We start from the raw sequence: 8,084 nt of genomic DNA on the forward strand, positions 1-8,084 counted from the left end.
CATGAGAGCCTGAGAGGAAAGAAAAACCAGAAAACAATACCAACAAACCACATCAGTTTCATTGGAGAGCTGAAGCGGGATGCCATAGTGACTGGAGAAGAGCCAGGAGACATAACACAAACACTGAGACATGTGGCATGGCATAACAGCTCCTGCTGGTCCAAGCCTAAATAGGATCAGGTCAGAGGGCAGGATCACAGGGAGCTTGAGAGTTCACAAACCAAGACTGGCAGATCTAGTAACCTGCCCTGCCACCCCTCTAGAATTCAGGCATGCCCATTATCTGGGAAGTAGGACTTCTCTGCCTCCGCCATGAAGACAAGATAGTGCCAGTTAAACCCTATCAGCTACTTCACAAGGAGATTGTACAAAGCCAGGTACTGGTGGCTTACACCTAACTACTCAGGAAGTGGAGATCTGAGAACCACAGTTCTGAGCCAGCCCAGGAAGGAAAGTTTATGAGACTCACAGCTTTGGCTTAAGTTGTAGAGCGCTAATCTTGAGCATAAAATCCCTGGGACAGAGCCCAGGTCCCAAGTTTAAGCCCAGAACCAGCTCAAAAAAAAAAAAAAGAAAGAAAGAAAGAAAAAGAAAAAGAGAAGAGATCACACAAACCCACCCTCTAAACATTGATTTAAATGGAAATGAACATCTTAAATGGGCCTGTTTCAGTTTCCTCCTGGTCCAAGCTGCCTCTCTAATACCCTCTGCCCCCCCCACAGGACAGTGAGCTATCAGACCTGAATCACTGCTTCCACTTGTGATCCCTCAGAGAAGGGTCCTCATATCACAGCTCAGAGGAACAGAGCAAGGAGACATTTTAAAATCTAAAAGTACTTACAATCTCCATAGCTCTCTACGGTCTTTTCTCATCCTTCTCCCTACCACAGCAGACAACTCATAGATGAAATCTCTCAGGGCCTTCAGGGAAGAGCTATTAAGTCCTCAGACTCATCAACACAAATGCTTTCTTTTCCATTCTTGTCCTAGAACAATGTTTCTACCAGCAGTGAAATGATCTCAGCACTCAATATTTAAGCTCTATACCTTCTGAAATCACAGCTAGAAAACCTGAAATCATAGCTAAGAAAGACCCTAAACATTCTGCCTGAAAATTTGTCCTTCTTTAGAGCACTGAGAAATCTGAATATCGACATTTCACTCTTCACACAAGGAAACTGAGACTCTCTTCTATGATGAAAAGAAAAACATTTAATGTAATTTATGGATCACATTCCTGGAATATTTTTTTCTGTGGCAACCTCAAGAATGGTGCCTAAATAGCATAAAGATAATCCTGATAGGTGGGTAGGGTGATAGGAACAGAGAAGTTATGTAATATTTAACTATAATATTTAGAGGTTAGATTATGTACATATATACATGTGTAATATAAATATGCATCTATGTTATTTAAATATCATGTACATGTATATATGCATGTGCACACACATATATATACTTTTTTTTTTTTTGCCATTCCTGGTCTTGAGCTCAGAGCCTGAGCACTGTCCTTGGACTTCTCAAGGCTAGAGCTCTACCACTTGAACCTCAGCACCAGTTCCCATTTTTTTCCTATGTATGTGATACCGAGGAATTGAACCCGGGTCTTCATGCATGCTAGGCAAGAACTCTACCACTAGGCCAAACTCCCGGCCCATATATATACGTTTTTAAGTAAAATCTTACTGACTTCATGAAAAATTAACTATACTTCCACACTGAAATCTATTTTAACAAAATAAGAAGACAGGTTTTTGTTTTTTTTTTTTTCAGATGAGAAATTGAGAGATTGGAAAAGAAAATGCCTTGCTTAGCCCCAGTTAACCAAAAGATTATTCTGGTTCCCATTCCTCCCTCGTTGAGTGGTTGTTTCCTGTTTCAAGATTGCCCTTCCCAGCAATCATTTAACAAAGTTATTACACACCCACTCTCTGCTCTGGGAACCAAGCATAGCACAAACAATGGCAAGAACACAGTTTTTGCAACACAAATTCAGCCTGTGCAACCTTGCAACTGAAAGAAATATTTTTAAGGAGTCGGCTGTAAGAACAATAGCTCATCCACTTTATTTTCTCCCATGCACATTTCCCTTACAATGATGGGAGGCTGCCTCCAGATTTGTTTTGTAGGAACTTGCATATACTTGGATCTCTCCAGAGATGGTAGAAAGCAAAGATCCTGAGATCTACATCTGGGCCAGTCAAGGGGAAGCTAGGAACAGCTGAGATAGGTACCATGGTGGTGGTGAGGGGCGGGGGGGGGGGGGGCGGAAGGGAGGGCGGAATTCTTGTTCAAGCACAGCTGTAGCCTAGTGGTGACCTTGAGCACACAAGCTCCTCTTATGTGAAGGCACCCTGGACACAGTCTTGCAAGTACCAGTCCTGTGGAAGAAAGTGCTGGAGGAACACTTGTAAAATGGCAGATAGTGCCTTACGTTCAGCTTTGTGTTTAGAGTACTTGCCTAGCATGTTTCAGGCTCTGATTCTGTTCCCAGTGCAAAACAGGCAAACTCCTCATTAGCTAGGGTTCACCATAGCTCAGAAAGGCTTAAGGATACAATTAATTGCAAGCCTTGCATGCACACCCATTTGCCAGGAGGCAGAGACTCCTTTCAAGACAGACCTGTACCATTCATGTAACTACAGTTTCCCTGCCCACTTTTGTGAATGTTCATTGCTTACTCAGTGGATAGCAAGGTTTGGGGTTTTGGTTTTTTTTGTTTTGTACTACCCAATTTTTTATTACTCACAAAGCCCAAAGACAACAACACAAACACAAAGGGCAGGGAAAAGTAGAGAGAACTTCATCTCCTTAGAAACCATCATTAAAAACCTCTGTTTCTAGCCAACTGTCCTCCATCGTGCCTCATGAGCTCTAGCATAATTCCTTTATAAAAGAAAACAAGAGACTTTAAAAAATTTGCATGTGAGAGTTAATTTGAGCCAGGCACCAGTCACTCATACCTGTAATCATCGCTACTAAGGAGGCTGACCCCTGGAGGCTCTCAATTTGGAGCCAGACCATGCAGGAGATGTCCATAAGACTCTATCCCTGACTGGCAAAATAGCAAAAAGACAGAGGTAAGGCTCAAGTAGTAGAGCAGCATCAGTGAGCAACAACCTGTACGAGAGGCCAAGCCCTGAGTTCAGTCTTGGAACTGACAAACCTGGGGATGGTGGCTGGGGCTAGTGGAGGCGGGGGGGATGCATTCATTGATAACTGAACACAGGGATGTCTAATAGGAAGTCTCATATAGAAGCCTTAAGTGGAAGAAGCAATGCTGTGTGATGCCTAGAACTGCAGCAGCCATCTTAAGACGTAAAGCATGGGAACAGAAGATCTCCAGTGCTGAGGACAGCAATAAAGGATGCTGCACAATTTGCACTTCATTTTATGTCTCCAGGGCTAAATGTTTATGTGTATCTTTCTTCGTCCTCTTTTTATCACCTCCTCCACCATGATATGCTATTTAAATGCAGCAAGTAGCTGGGATTATTTTTGTACCCACCACTCCCCACAACTTGTTTGCAAGTCATGGCAAGTCATGGCAAGAGACTGAAAAGAGCTGAGGGCAAAGGAGAAGCAGTGGGAGGGACCAGAGTGGCCCAGTGGCCACTCAGGGCCTTGCTATCGTGAGATTGACTGCGCTAATGTGCCAAGCTGTCTGCCATAATTAGTTCTGGTACAAACTGTATCTCTCCTAGCTCTGATTCAATTATATCATAAAATGTTTATTCCAGAACTTTCTTATTTCATGATTAGAGGGATGGCAGGGCCCCAAGCTTGGCTAACACACCTGTCCCTTGCTTGGCACACTTTACAAGTGAGTCACATTGTTTTCGGTTGGGTAAGGAAGGGACAGATAGGTGCTTGTGCCAACTGCCATGCAGGAAGGTGCCACTATGGACTGAATAATGCATTTTCTTCCTGATGTAAAAGAAAAACACTCACTAGATATGGTACCAGAGCAAGAGGTGAGCCCACTGATGTTTGATCTTAACACTAGGTCTTTTAAATTTCCTTTGTGTCCAAAGACAAAACAAGACTTCTTGTTTGTTATTTGAAAAAACAAAAACATTCAAGCTGGGGATGTGAGTGAGTGGTAAGAGTGCTTGCCCATCATGCACAAGGCCCTGGGTTCCATTCCCAGCAGCACAAAATAAATAAAGAAGTAAAGAAATGAATAATACAGACATTTAGAGCTGGGTGCTACAATTCTGAGATCTGAGGCTGGAAGCTCAAAGCCAGCCTGAGCAGGAAAATCTGTGAGTCTCTTATCTCTAGTCAACCACCAGAAAACTGGAAGTGTCGCCGTGGCTCTCCAAGTGATAGAGTGCTAACCTTGAGTAAAAACGGCTCAGGGGGCCGAGAGTTCGTGGTAGAGTGCTTGCCTAGCATGCACGAAGACCTGGGTTCGATTCCTCAGTGCCACATGTATAGAAAAAAGCCAGAAGTGGTGCTGAAGCTTAAGTGGTAGAGCTCTAGCCTTGAGAAAGTTCAAGGACAGTGCTCAGGCCCTGAGCTCAAGCCCAGGACTGACCAAAAAAACAAGCAACAACAACAACCAAAAAAAAAAAAAAACGTTAAAAAAATGCTGGGTGTGGTGGCTCACATCTGTAATCCTAGCTACTCAGGAGGCTGAAATCTGAGGATCAAGGTTCAAAGCCAGCTGGGGCATGAAAGGAACTGAGACTTATCTCCAATTAATTGCTAGAAAAGGGGAAGAGGGGCGTGGCTCAAAGGTAGAGTGGTAGCTTTGAGCTGAAGATCTCAGGGACAACACCCAGCCCCAGAGATAGGGTGATAGCCTTGAGCTGAAGAGCTCAGGGACATCACCCAGGCCGAGTTTAAGCCCCATAGCCACCCCCCCCACACACACACAAGGCTCAGGGACAATACCCAGGCCCTGAGTTCAAGCCTCACAACCAGAAAAAAAAATTTAGAAACCAGGTAAATAGCACACATCTACAGTCCCAGCATTTCTTAGGCTACACCAGGAGGCTCTTGAGTTAAACATTAATCTTGGCTATCTAGCAAGACTCTGCCTGAAACACAAAATCAAAACAAAACAAAACTTATTTGTGAGAACAGGCTACAGGTTTAGTTAACATAACTAGGATGCAAGGAGAAATATTATGGGAATCCTTCTGCTAATGGCTTTCTGGCTTCCAGACAGAGGTGCTTTTCACTGAAGATGCTGTCTGTGCCCAGTCCTTGGCACTGAGAATAAATGATCCCTTCAGTGCTCTGGGCATAAGACACATACACACACATGAGGAGTCTATAGGAGGAAGGGGGAAGAGGGAGAGTCCTAGTCAGAATGAAAAAGCAAATTTCTGCAACCACAGCATGTTCAGCTGCAAAGGCAATTTCTTCTTCCTGAAATTGAAATCAATAGTAAATTAAATCTGTTCACTTCATCTCCAGGGGTGATTTCCTCACCTTCTTTTCCAGCCAGTCACAATCTCTTTACCTTTGTCAGTTCAGCTTGGGCAGCCTGTTTTGTTCGTTGTCTGGTTTTTGATGGTGTTTCTGTCATGTTCCCATAGGACAGGATCAGAGTGTGAGTCACAATAGAGTTAGCAGGAAAATAAGCTATGAAGCCTACAAAATCAGTGAGGAAGAAGAGGAAGATAATTGCTTTTAACTCCTGAGCTATCTTCTGCTAACCAACATTGTCATCAGAGCAGGCTCTTACAGGACTATTAACAGTGGTAGAATCTGATTTGAAATATCCTGAGTTTATGAGATGTGCCTCTTTTCTTGTTCTTTTGCTGCTGGCTCATGGCTTCCATCACATTTGATCTTCTAATTCTCTTATTTTTACTTGTTAAAGTCTCTCTAGGAGGCAGTGATTCTTTATTGGAGTTTGGAGACATGACTTAAAAACATTATTTGAAAAGTCTTTCCAATAGTACAAGATGATCTTTCCCTCTTTCTTTCTTTCTTTCTTTCTTTCTTTCTTTCTTTCTTTCTTCCTTCCTTCCTTCCTTCCTTCCTTCCTTCCTTCCTTCTTCCTTGCTTGCTTGTTTTCTTTTTTCTTTTTTCCTTTTCTTTTTCTGGAGGAGAAGCTTGAACTCTGGGCCTGGGCGCCGTCCCTGACCTTTTGTTCAAGGCCAGCATTCTACCACTTTGAGCCACAGTGCTACTTTCAGCCTTTTCTGTAATTAACTGATTGGAGATAAGAGTCTCTTGAAGGTAAACTGGGCCAGGTGGTTCATGCCTGTAATCCTAGCTACTCAGGAGGCTGAGATCTGAGATTTGCAGTTCAAAGCCAGCCCAAGCATAAAGGTCTGTGAGACACTTATCTCCAATTCACCACCAGAAAACTAGAAGTGGCTCCAAGGGTAGGGTGGTAGCCTTAAGCTGAAGAGCTCAGGGAAAATACCCAGGCCCAGAGTTCAAATCCCATGGAGAGTCTCATGGAGGTTTCTTCCTAGATGGATTGGCTTTGATCTGAGATCCTCAGATCTCAGCCAACTCACTAGGCCAACCATGATCCTGCTGCCTCTGTCTTTTAAGTATTTTGGGATTAAAAGCATCCCTCCAAGCCCAGGTACATGCTAGAGAGCTACTTACCCCTCTACCTTGAACTTGCACTTTCAGCTCCAGAACTATGACAACATACATTTACGCCAGCTAGTCTGAGGTATTTTGTTATGGGAATCCAAACGACTACTCTCCTGGGGTTTTAGCTACTCTGTCTCTCCTGTCTTCCTGTCTCTGTCTGTCCTTTCTTGAAATCTAAATAAACTTTAGGACTAGAAATGCAGGCTGCCTTTCTCACAGTTCACCAGCAGCAACATTAAAGATTATATTAAGATATAGATTATACTAGATGCAATTATTGTTTATTAAGCCTGCATTTAAATGAAACCCAACACATTCTATCACCTTAAAAATGCAGTTCTTGACTTATAAGATTTTTAAACTTTATGATGGTTAAAAGATAATACATATACAATAGAAAGCACATGTTGATTTCAATTGGATGTTTTTCTCCATTAGCAATAGGCAACACCGTAAGTCTCACAGTTCTGGGCAGTATTTGTGAGCTCTCCATCAGCTACTTGATCACCAGTCTACAGTAAGCTGTGTTGCTAAACTAACATGATGAATAGGTATATTAAGTGCATTTTCATTTGTAGTCAGTAAGAAAAAATTGAGTTATATCCCAATAAACCCATTTTTAATTTCCAGTGGGTTTACTGGGATATAAACTTACCATGAGCCAAGGAGCATTTGGTTTTTCTTGATCTATCCTTTTTGGTGCTGGCTGTGCCTTGTGGATACAGAGCAACATCTTCCATAGCTCTTGAGATATGCAGCACTCTTAGCTTCCAACATCACTTGTGAGTGTTTAACCCAAACTACACTTTCTCTGTTTTGCGTGGTCACTTCCCTCTAAGTCCTGTATTTCACACCAGTGTTCAGGGTCAGCCCTGAGAGTGACTTTACACTTATACACAGACAGGGACCCTGTGAAAATAGATTTACCAGTGGCTCTTACTACATACCTTTCATTCATTCTAGGTTTGAACCTGGTCATCACCCCCTATCTCTTGGGCAGTACTGTCTGGTGGAAGCTTCTGAGACAGGACTGCTCAGAGGGCCCAAAGCAGCCAGAGATCTCACACTCAATGCCTTCTGTGATAAGACATTCAGATCCTTCATATTCTAAATATGGAATATTTAGAACAGAATACTGGAATAGTGGGGGAGGGCATGTGGTCGTATCCTCACAAAGGTGGGGAGCCTAGACTCCACAGGAAAATCCTGACAAGTCTAGGAAGTCAGAAACAGTACGGTTGATGCCATGTATCCGTTGCATGTAGGAAGCAATAAACAAGGGTATGCTGAGCAGATGAAGAGATAAAGGGATAGATGAGCACAGCCAAGCTCAAAACCACAGTGACAATCAGCTGTGCCTCTTACCCAGCAGTGACATGGTGTTCTGCCTAAGAGGCTGTTATGCACTGAAGTAGAGACTTTTTGAAGTCTGTTCTTACCCAGTTACCAAAGCTCTGTTCAAATGAATTGTCTAAACAATGGTCTCCATGACAACGAACTGATCCACAGAA

At 43.0% G+C, this 8,084-nt stretch overlaps 1 long non-coding RNA gene across 1 annotated transcript; it reads right to left on the reverse strand.

The window, feature by feature from the left end:
* Positions 1-5,097: 5,097 nt before the first annotated feature.
* On the reverse strand, positions 5,098-8,020 carry LOC150056935 (uncharacterized). The gene is made up of 3 exons (XR_016537021.1): positions 7,939-8,020; positions 5,477-5,607; positions 5,098-5,382 (listed from the first exon to the last, which is right to left on the reverse strand). It is a non-coding gene; the product is annotated as an uncharacterized LOC150056935 (long non-coding RNA).
* Positions 8,021-8,084: the final 64 nt, after the last annotated feature.

This window comes from Megascapheus bottae, chromosome 11 (genome assembly GCF_031878675.1).
Source record: "Megascapheus bottae isolate mThoBot1 chromosome 11, mThoBot2.hap1, whole genome shotgun sequence".
Taxonomy (NCBI): domain Eukaryota; kingdom Metazoa; phylum Chordata; class Mammalia; order Rodentia; family Geomyidae; genus Megascapheus; species Megascapheus bottae.